We start from the raw sequence: 11,820 nt of genomic DNA, 5'->3' as shown, positions 1-11,820 counted from the left end.
TGACAACGTATGTGTACACTGAAAAAACAAACTTTGTGGTATAGTAAAATATATTAAAGTCTTAATTTCTACATATAAAATTAAGTTTCAATGAGATCTACAATTTCTTAAGTAAATATTTAAATCTTTACACATTTTATTCATGTAATACACTAACTGTGTGGAAGGAGTAGGTTTTACTATAGATGCACATACTATTTAAAAGTTTAATAGTCGCTGAATAAATAGCTAAAAATACTAAGTAAATTGTAATCCAAGTGGGTGTTTACATTTGAATCCACACATGCGCTTATGGACAAGACAAGATACCTGCCATTTTAGTGGTAATAGACCAAAGCAGGGCAACTGAATCTGTTTCTGTTTGAGACAGAGGTGCTGCATGACAGGGCTTTACTTTTGTGATATCATTGCCACTGTCTCAAGAGCTGCCTGGCTTAGAAAACCCCTGCCACGTTATTGTTATAACGTTACCAGGGCTAGAAAAAAAAAGCCCACATGTAACTATGCTTAAAAGCTCGTTTGTTTATTTAATTTCTATACTGTAAAGGTATAGAGTTGCCAAAGAGTGGGTAAGTTGAAAGAAGAACAGAAGTGGAGATGTGTTTAACGTACATACTGACTAACCTGAAATTATTACAATTTCACTAAAGAAGTTATTAAAGTAACATTACCAAATTAACTTAATACATGCTGCTAGGCTGGTGTGTAACATTATACACTAAAGGACTGCATTGTATTTTAGCGCAGCTGACTACTTTATTTAGCCTGTAAACACGTCTAAATTTGTAAATAATAGTGTGGTGTTTTAAATAAAATATTTTTGTGAGTTTCCAGCCCTTGTTTTGACATATTTAATGTTATATGTATATTACATTATGTTACCAATCACTCTTGTCTGAAAAATGCCTGTTTAAATAAACGTGTAAAATATTCTGATTTATGCCCTCAACTTTGCATGCCCCCCAAACACTGCGCTACACCTTTAAGGTGCTGCAGAAACTTTCCCTAGAACGGGATGGGATTAAACTTTCCCCAACTCACTTCTCCATCTTGCAAATAATTGCATCAACTTAAAAAGACACTGTCACCTGCATTGGACCCTCCGCCACTGTCAACACACAGACTTGCAGAATCCATCTTCAGCTTTGACTCTCTAAAAGAATGTTAAATGTGGTCAGATGGGACCAGGATTTATAGACTATGCTGTATATAAATATATTTTTCAGATGGGTAAATGCAGTGGATAAACATGTTTTAATGCATTACGCTTTTAATGTCACACACGGTGTTTTTTGCAGTACAAAGACATGCACCAGCAAAGGTAATAAAATGTGGGAATATATTAAGAACTTCTTAATGATATTGTTTTACACAAATACATATTTTTGATGGTGTTATAAATAAAATCAAAATTAGTGCTGGGCAACGATTAAAAATTTTGTGATGAATCTCAAAATTGAATAATGAATTGAAGTTGACATTTTGGTTACTGTATGGGGTAACCAACAACACGTTGTATAGCATGTAATGCTGTGACATGCACAAAAAAGATATAAAACATAAAAGAGAGGGGGAAAACAAAGAGCATAATGCCACGTCTTTAAACAATATGATTATTGAGTTATTATTAAGTTAGTATGTAGTATTAACAAATGTAGAGCTTTTTTTTGCACTAGGATTTAATAAATAATAACAACCCACAGAAATGAAACAGCTGTAACTGGATTTATTATTCAGCTAGTGGTAAAATAGTATTATAGTAATGTTAATGTTAATATGTTACATTAATACACTCATTTATACTAGTTCTTCCTTCAGGTTGTGGATAGAGCATCTGCAGTGGACAGATGTAGATTTAGACAGACGCAGAGTCAGGATGCCTTTGTCCCAATATGTGATCTTTTTAGCTTCCTCCTCCTGAGAGCAACACTCATAACACAATAAACCCACAACTTTGTTTGAGTTGAGAAATATCCGTATTTTGTGCAACATTGTCCACAATAATCACAATATGACTTTTTCTCCAAATTGTGCAGCTCTTTCTAAAATGTTTAAATTATTTGGATTTTCCATATTTTTATTTTGTTTATTCAGCTAATTGTTTGATTATATTTTCTGTAAAATGCATCTTTCAGTGCATTTTTCAAAGCCTTCTCACACTGCTTGCGATACAATTTTGGGGGAGAAATACTGATCCCTTATTAATTTATGAGGGTTGGCCTAAAAGTGGTCAATGGCCAGTGTAATACGTTGAGTCCGAAATATCCAATACCCACTGAATGAAATCAGTGAAATCAGTGAAAACTCCTCTCTGGTTTGCCAAAAAAAACAAATTTTTAGAAAATACAAAACGAATTACCTCAGCATCCATAATGGTTTCAAATAACTGCCTTGAATGATGGATGGATTTGATCTGTATTAATCAATTATTTTCTTCCAGATGACAGCAATGGGAGAGAAAGTTACACCCTACAAACCACAACTATGTCATGGCAAGACGGTCAGAGCTTCGGCAGACAGTATTACACTGACCTGGTGAGTGTGAAAACTACGGCACAGCACAAAGAGATTTGTATGCATGCTTACAACAACAGAGTCTGGGTCAGGCTGTTCAGAGACGTGTTTATGTGGTCTGATGGAAGCACTGGCTCTTTCAGAAACTGGGATGAAAGTAACCCTGATAATCTGGGAGGTAATCAGAACTGTGCGACGTTCAGATGGGTCCATCCAGTATCAGTAGAATGACAATGATTGTTATTTCTGCTTACCTTTTGTCTGTTACAATGGTGAGTTATTAATTTTATATATACTTAATATGTGTTTTAGCAGTAGGTGAATTTAGCAAATAATTTAGTAATGATGACACTGCTACAAAGGGGTGCGTGGTAGTAGGGCCAATAGAGGAATTTTCTTTGAACCCTTAAAAATCTTAGAATTAAGTTTCATCTGGAATTTTTGTTATTAAAAATTATACTATTAATTACTATTTTATAAATATATTACTATTTTTTTTATCTAAAACATTGGTTTAGTCTTCGCCTTCAGTAGGATGTACAAATAGTTTATCTCCAAACACACTGACGCTGAGGACTTAAGGTGAATGTTGAAGCATCATGTCATTTCAAAATCAGGCTACCAAAAGAAAAAAGAAAGACAGGAGGAAGAAGAAGGTGCAGGAGTGCGGCTAGCTCGCTAATATTATAAATGTTAGGTTGCTGATAAATGAAGCATCATTACCTTCAGTTTCAGAAACAGCCACAGAGATTGGATCAGCCATAGGTCCATTATCACCATCTTTTCATGTTACTGACGATGTCAGACAACCTGAACCCATAAAGTGGTCATAGTCACTTTAGCTATAGCGGGTTACATTACTGATGCAGACAACTAGTATTGACTCTGTATTAAGAAGGGCAACTGGACTTGGTTGAAGATACTGGAAGACGTTTCGTCCCTCATCCAAAGGACTTCTTCAGTTCTGACTGACTGGCAGGGAAACTCAGCTATTTAACCTCAGTGGGGTCGTTATCCCGGGTCATCAATACCGCTGGTTCGTTAGTGTTCCTTGTTGCTGTGACGACAGTCGTTACAGTCGTTAAGACTACCTGTGGCCAAGACTGAACGACCATCGTTGGTATCTTCACCTGAGGCCAAGAGGTTACGTTTGTTGAGTTTCCTGGGAAGTGATGAAAGGACAGCATTGTAAGTGGGGGATAAGTGGTGGCGTAGACCCCCTCCCCTGTTCAATGACGGCTTCTCAACCCTGGTGTAGATGGCTTCCTTGACACCTCTTTCAAACCATCCATCTTCTCTGTCTAAAATGTGCACCTGGTGGTCCTCAAACGAGTGTCCTCTGTCCTTCAGATGTAAGTAGACTGCAGAGTCTTGACCTGAGCAGTTGGCCCTTCTGTGTTGAGCCATGAGTTTGTGTAGTGGTTGTTTAGTCTCCCCAATATACAGGTCTGTGCATTCCTCACTGCATTGGACCGCATACACTAGATTGCTTTTCTTGTGTTTGGGTGTGCGGTCTTTGGGGTGTACCAGCATCTGTCTTAGTGTGTTCTTGGGTTTAAAAAACACAGGGATGTTATGTTTGTTGAAAATCCTCCTGAGTTTCTCTGATACTCCAGACACGTATGGAATCACAATGTTGTTGCGTTTGACCTTCTTTTCCTCCTCCCCTGTAGTTTTGTTCTTCTTGGATCTTGTGGCTGTCTTCACAAAGGTCCATTTAGGGTATCCACAGGCTGTAAATGCCCCCTTCAGGTGGTTCTGTTCCTTCTCTCTGGCTTGGGCGCTTGTGGGTATGTTTTCCGCTCTGTGGTGCAGTGTTCTCATGACCCCTAGCTTGTGCTCCAGTGGGTGGTGTGAATCGAAGAGTAGGTATTGGTCTGTGTGTGTGGGTTTTTTGACCTCAGGTGAAGATACCAACGATGGTCGTTCAGTCTTGGCCACAGGTAGTCTTAACGACTGTAACGACTGTCGTCACAGCAACAAGGAACACTAACAAACCAGCGGTATCGATGACCCGGGATAACGACCCCACTGAGGTTAAATAGCTGAGTTTCCCTGCCAGTCAGTCAGAACTGAAGAAGTCCTTTGGATGAGGGACGAAACGTCTTCCAGTATCTTCAACCAAGTCCAGTTGCCTTGATTTTAACCTTCGTTGGATAACTATGACCTGGATGACTGAGAATCTTCATAGACATCGTGTAATACAGTAATCCTTTCTCACTGTAGGGGCCAGACCTTTGTTTTGTGCCTGGGTTACAATTACAACCTAAAAAACCTTTTCTAAATTTTCTCTTTTAGATTTCTAATAATCTCATAGTAAAAGCATCACACAGTAATTAACAGTAAAGGGCTGAAATATGTTGAGATTTCAGATTGTGCAGACTTTCTTAAATGTCTTAAAAACATTAATCACTACTGATGCATGTGTTTACATGTTGGTTTAGTTAGTTAATGTGCCACTTCTGTTACAAACCTGATTAATATTTTATAAAGTTCAAAGAAATAGTGTGACATTTTGTGAAATACACCTTGTAATTTTTTGGTCGAGAACTTAGCTTAGCTTAAGACTTTAAGCAGGGGGAACAACTAGCTTGGCTCTGTCCAAAGGTAAAAGAAATCCGACACGCGTTTGTTTAATCCACATAGAAATGTTTTGCATCTTTATGCTAAGCTCTGCTAACCGGCCGCTGGCTGTAGCATATTTCCCACAATTTCGAACTATTCCATGAACTAACAAATATGTAATGTAACCTACTACTAGTATTAAAATGAATCTTGTTGTTTTGGGAACTGATTCAGAACTGAATATAACCAAGTGAAGTGTAGTGAAAGTGAAACTAAGCTCTACGGTAAATCTGAATCTTGTTACAGAGAGTGATTTTCTCCTGAAACAGGTGAGAGAAAGAGAAACAAACTCAAAGAGGAAGAAAAAGAGATGGAGTCACTATGAAGGAGAATGGATCTATAGTTTGAAACAAATCTGCATTCAGTTTCAGGCACAGCTGGAAAACCAGTTTAGGTGTGGAGTCCAAGTCCACTGGCAGGCTGACATAAATGCACAGGTCTTCCATAAGTAAGACAAACACAATGGAACCGATAAAACAGGTGCATTTGCTGCAACACCCACTTGTTACTCCTAAGGTTACGTTTGTTTTACTGTAAAGCAAACGACAGTTGAACAGTGAAACCAGTTTTTCTGAATGTCTTTTATTGCACTTACTCTGAAGCTTATTACGTAATTATGTATATACGTAATCTTTTTTCTCTTCTCTTAGGTTGTTGAATACAGAAGCTAATTTAACGGCTCCTGCATGAGGTTCTGGAGAAGCAGCTTTTCAATAAAGACAAATATAGTCATGTTTTTATGTAAATGTAACATGTAATAGTAACTAAAATAATACGTGGTTTGTATTTTGCTGTATTTGTGGTGAGCATATGGTTTATTTGGTGATTAAATTCAAATCTTAATGTAAATTTTTGTATGTAACAAAATCTGAACTCAAGGTCCACTTTCTAGCCTTTTCCTCAGTGGATTGAGTTTGTTTTGTTTTCATGAAGTATGGAACTGACATCTGAGCCTTTTTTTCCCAAGGAAAATCTTGAAAGTAGACCCTGAGTTGACATTTTCTTTTGGTAAAGAATGAACTTTCATGTCCTGTTACTAATAACCATCAACAACACCTTTTGTTATAAATCTACAGTTCTTAATCCTTAATTAAATGATTTTCTAGCCACTTGGGGGAAGTAGCAACAGCCTGCAAACAAGCAACATTGACATAACGTGTTTTTGGTCTCTACCAGCTCCTTAAGGAAACATGTCTTTTTAGCATTATGTTCACTCACTAGTCGCTAACTTCGTATGGCATTTTGTGCTGTGCAGGTCGTGTACAGTTGAGGTTTTGACTGAAAGTCACAGGTAGTAAAACCAAAACATTGAGCTGAAAGATGCTAAATCGTTTCATAGAGCTGAGCCGAACTGCAGAGTTGGGTAACAATTCTCCAGTCTTTCATATTACATTTATTTAATCTGTTGTTGAAATTAAACTATTTATTAGAGCAGCTTTAATGTCTGAAATATCAAAATAATTGTCTGCAATGCTCATTTTGTATGTCAATAGGAATGTAACACAAGTAATTGCAGTCTGATGAAGTACAAAGTACAAGACGTTTACAGGAAAACAGAACTAGATATCAGATAAACAGATCTATTATCACCACTGCAATGACTGAGCTGAAGGACTTCATTTTCATTTCTGTGTAAATGTAACTTAATAGTCATTCAAGCACGAGCTGTTGAAGGTATTGATACTCACAATACAACATTTTTCACCATGAAGGAATGATACTCAACACATTGTCTGATCAAAGATCCAAGAATGTACAGCATGCAGAAGGTGTGGCTTAAAGCTGTATATAAATAACATCCTCAGGCTCTTTAGTCACCCACACACCTGCAGGAACTCAAACAGGTAACAAGATTTGTGTTTGCATTTGTTGTTTATATTTCTTTGATTTTTCTATTAAATGTTCAGTAACATGATTTACCATACTGGAACTCACAGCCCATCAATCTTATCATTAATCTTTCATCACCATCATGGTGATCCTGCTGCTGCTGAAACAGTTTGAATTAATTTACTTAATTGTGACATTACAAGAGTTTCAAACCTACTACTACTTTAAAAAAATCGTTAGCTAATTTCAAAACATTTCTAAATTATTCGAGGACCTTCTGTTTGGCGATGTTATGTTTTGATTAATAGTCTTATTAGAAAGCCAATTGTGAGGCTACTGTTTAAAAATGATAAATGATTCTAAGTCTATATGTTATGAAAGTTTAGTCACCAATCTTTTATTAGACTCAGTATAGAAGTACTGCAGAAACAGTTTCCCATATTCTTTCCTCTTTTTACTTAATTTAGGCAATTTAATTACTTAATTGTTACTGTTAATAATTACAAGAGTTTCAAACCCCTTTCTAAAAAGTATATAGACTACGTAATTGAAACATTTCTCAATTATTCCTGGAACTTTTACATAAGATCAGGCCTATTTGTAAACCTTTTGAAGATGTGGAAATGGAAGACTTGCGAGACAAGACATTGTTGTGAAATCAACCAGACTCACTCCAAAAAGGGAAAGAAGGTCAGATGGTGTCAAAAGAGGAGGGAAGTTTTCCTCCCCTAGGGGTGACCTTTTCACATGCAAAAACCAGAGACAGCGCCTGGTGTTTGGTAGGGATCGGCAGAGACCCAATCAGACGGTGCATCGCTTAAGGATTGTGTATTCAAAGAGCCTTAGTGAACCTCTCTAGCCGTAAAGGTGTCACTAGAAACATTCAACAGGACAGCAAAAAGAAGTGTCCAATCCCTCTCCCTACAGAGTGCCTCAGGACATCAAAGTACCGGACTTCTGATCCCCTTTTTCCCATAGAATGGCTTGGCCATAAAACACCACTCCCGTCTCTTCTTTTAGCTGATGTGCAAACGTGATAAGCCAGGGATGTGAAAGGGGGACTTAACAACTCCTACCTTCTTGAGCTAAAACATTGTTTCCTTATAAACTGTTGTTCTCTTTAAATAATAATCCTTGCTAAGTTAGTAGTGGCGCTGCCTCTTAGGTTAGTAGTTATGTTACCATGTTGCTGTTATCTGTTGTTGATATTGTTGCTGAAAAGAATCTAAATAAGTTAATTTTCAGCAAGGTTAATGACATTCCTTCATTTTATGTGTAACCAATGCTTGTTCACAATACTTTCTGACAATTCCTTTAGAAAGGATATGATAAAGAAATGTCATCCTATACTCGATTAATGTGCCAGCTTGAATTTAATGTTAACTAACCAAATTCCACAGCTCCTGAGCAAAGATTGTCTTAGAGTTAATCAAAGATATCATCATGTAACCCGAGCTCCCCCAAGTGGACAAAATAAGTATTACATGCCATTGTCTGAAATGCCGTTAATGTATAAATGTCACTTGGTATTTGTCTTGTCAATAATCTAATGACATTCGTGTATCTTGCTTATATTCTCTAAGAACGTGTAACAGCCAATAGCCTATATTTAGAAAGCAAGTTAAGTTCCTCTCATCTGTGATTCCTATGAAGTGCTAACCTTGTAAGGTCTAACTACTGACAATTGTTCTCCTTTTTATCAAGTGCTTAAAGCTAAGAACGGTACAACTGTTTGACAATTGAGGTTTGATTGTGGGAAGATATTTGATTACAACACGCGCAAATAGATTTTCTTCTTTTATAGACATATTAAAAGTTAAGACAGTCTTCCCCACCAGAAACCTGCCCTCCGGGAAACAAAGGACTGCCCTCTGGGAACCACGCCCCAACCAACAAAAGCGCGAAACACGATGTAGTTCGCCCTCTTGTGCTCTGCTTGGTCCCGGCAACGCCCTAAGAGTTCGACCCGGGGCAACAAAAACCTTTGATCGTTTCAAGCTACACACGCGACCTCAGCTTTCCCTCGTTTCAGCAGCTTTCTTGTTTTTATTTGCTTTTGTTTTGTTAAAATTATCAGTCCGTTAAGTTACACTACTTTAATTGAAGAATGACCAAGTTCTTTTCTTTTAAGCTTGATTCGTCGAGCTAATCTCACAGAGGTCGTATCCTTCCACGTGGTCATGCCAGCAGTAACAAAGGGGAACCAAACCTTTGACCCGCGCCAGGGTTAGGAAGGCCCCACTGCGAGTTTCTCCATTAAAACCGACAAAAGACGGACCTCTTGAGCAATTCCCTGGCTAAGAAAGCGACTGGCGGACAGCTTTAAGCTGTCCTAACCGAGAACGCACGGATCTCAGCCAGTGTGAGGCCGTTTTACCAGCAACCCGGCGGGGAGAAACACAAGCAGTAAGACCAAACCAAGGCATTCTGTGTTCAGTGATGTCCAATAGTTGGTTAGTCCAGCATATTTAATCCTTGAAACCCCTAGACAAATTTAACTGAGTTATCATCTAATTGCATTCATTAGCTGCCATATGAGTCAAATTCTCCCACAATAGACCTCCACATTCTCATTTAGCCATTGTTTATTTCTTTGATGTATATGTAACTGCATTTATATTCACCTTAGTTAGTTAATAAATTTCACTGTAAGTTAACCAAAGGAATTCTGTGTGTATTGCCCACCTCCAAGTCCCTGCCAAGAGAATTTACCCCTTCGATATGAGACTGACTGACTGATTTATCTAAGCTAATTGAGCGATTATTAACTAACTGATCACTAGTGAATAATTGTATAATTATTAAAAGCTGCCCAGAGGTCCGAAGACTCTGGGTTAATTACAACTCCGGTGGTGCCCCCGCAAAACGAGAGCTTTAGAGATGAATATTTTCTGAATATTAAAATTCATAATTGGGTATTAATTCTCATTAATGTATTAAAACAATGTAGACATGCTACAACATACTGAATAGGCCTACTCCAGAAACGGCATTTCTACTCAGATTTCGAAAACTGACTGGGAATCCAGGTACTGTCCAACGGGAGGGTGTGACATTGCAGAGTCCCTAGAAGAAGTCCCTAAGCAGCTGTTATGCCTGCTGAGATGTGCATGCAGCTCTCAGTAGAAAGTAGAATAAAAAACTGCCAGACATTGTAATAATTTCTACTGCAAAGTAGGCTTGTTTAAAAACGGTATAATATTATTTGTCAGATTTATCAAGAATGCTAAATAATTTGAAGTCTACATGTTATAAACGTAGTCATCAATCCTTTATTAGACTCAGTAGCCTATTTAAGCATTTCCTTGTTACTATTCATGATTAATTGAAAACCTGCTGTGTCTGAGCTCAAACACACACACAGGGCAAAGTCGAGGAAGCAGAGCAGAGAGGACGCACTGGATTAGTAGCCTAAAGCACATGAAGATAATGTCAGTTTTACTGGAGTTAATGCTTGTTAATGGCAATAGAACTGTCTCTAGTAAAATCAGTAGGATACTTTATCAGTACACCAATTCAAACGTGTAGGTATATTCACAGCAGGCCATATGTAATGACATTGCTGCAGCTTCTCTAGAAAAAGCATTTATAGCCTAGTTTTAGTTCAGGTATATTCAAAATATTAAATTATAATGCTATTCTGAATGTTGGACTACTTTTAAAATAATCTAAAATTGTAAATAAGAATCTTTTTAAAACTGCAACAACAGCCATTCATGGTGACCAGCTGTCCTTTTCAGACCATGTTGCTGCTGTCTCTTGTTCATGCCGCTTTGCTCTATACAACATAAGGAAAATCAGGCCCCTACCCTCACTCAGTACGCCACCCAGCTTCTGTTACAGGCCATGGTTATCTCTCGCATCGACTATTGCAATGCCCTCCTAGCAGGTCTTCCAGCTTGTGCGGTGAAACCCTTACAAATGGTTCAGAACGCAGCGCGTCTGGTTTTTGATCAGCCCAAAAGGACGCATGTCACTCCATTACTCAGTGACCTCCACTGGCTCTCCGTGGCCACTAGAATCAAATTCAAGTCACTAACGCTTGCATACAGAGTGACTACTGGTTCTGCACCCATCTACCTAAACTCCATAATACAAACTTACGTTCCTTCTCGGCCGCTATGCTCCTCCAACGAACGCCGCCTGGCTCTGCCATCCCTTCACACAGAGCAATCTCAATCCCGGCTATTCTCATCTGTGACACCACGATGGTGGAACAAGCTACCACACGCCATCAGAGCAGGGGCGTCCCTCTCTAACTTCAAGAAGCTCTTGAAAACTCATCTCCTCAGAGAACACTTCTTCTTATAACACCTCTAACCTGCACTTTCTGTGCTCTTCGTCTTATATCTCCTACAATTGTCTTGTATTGATTGCACTTTTTTGTTTCGATTGCACTTTTTGTTAACTCTTACTTCCTTCCCTAGGTATTTACCTCATTGATGTGATATGTACTAGTCTTACTAGTCTTTATTGCTGCTCTTACTAGTATAGTAATGTATTGTTGTTGTAGATCTGTATTTGATGCACTGTTGATGCTTTGGATTAAAGCGTCTGCCAAATGAGTAAATGTAAATGCATGTGAGAATCCTCTCAAGTTTAGGAGACAAGCACAGTCATCCATGTCAGTGTATTACTGGATTGTTAAAACTGACTCATTAACATGTAAGCATCATTTTGATCTCATACCTGGTTAAGGTGAGGCTAATTTAACCTACTTAATTTACTTTCTGCATCATAAACTGATTATAAACCGATATGTTTTGTATCTTAGCTTCTGTTTTAAAATCATTGTTTACCATTGGCTTGCAGCTCAATAGGAAAGTTCAAGATAACCAACTTTGTTTTTTT

The sequence above is a fragment of the Micropterus salmoides genome, unplaced genomic scaffold (assembly GCF_014851395.1).
Source record: "Micropterus salmoides isolate LMB-PRFRI ecotype aquatic unplaced genomic scaffold, ASM1485139v1 Ms_hic_scaffold_2, whole genome shotgun sequence".
Lineage (NCBI taxonomy): Eukaryota > Metazoa > Chordata > Actinopteri > Centrarchiformes > Centrarchidae > Micropterus > Micropterus salmoides.
The sequence above is the reverse complement of the archived record's forward strand: the minus strand, read 5'-3'. Positions refer to the sequence as shown.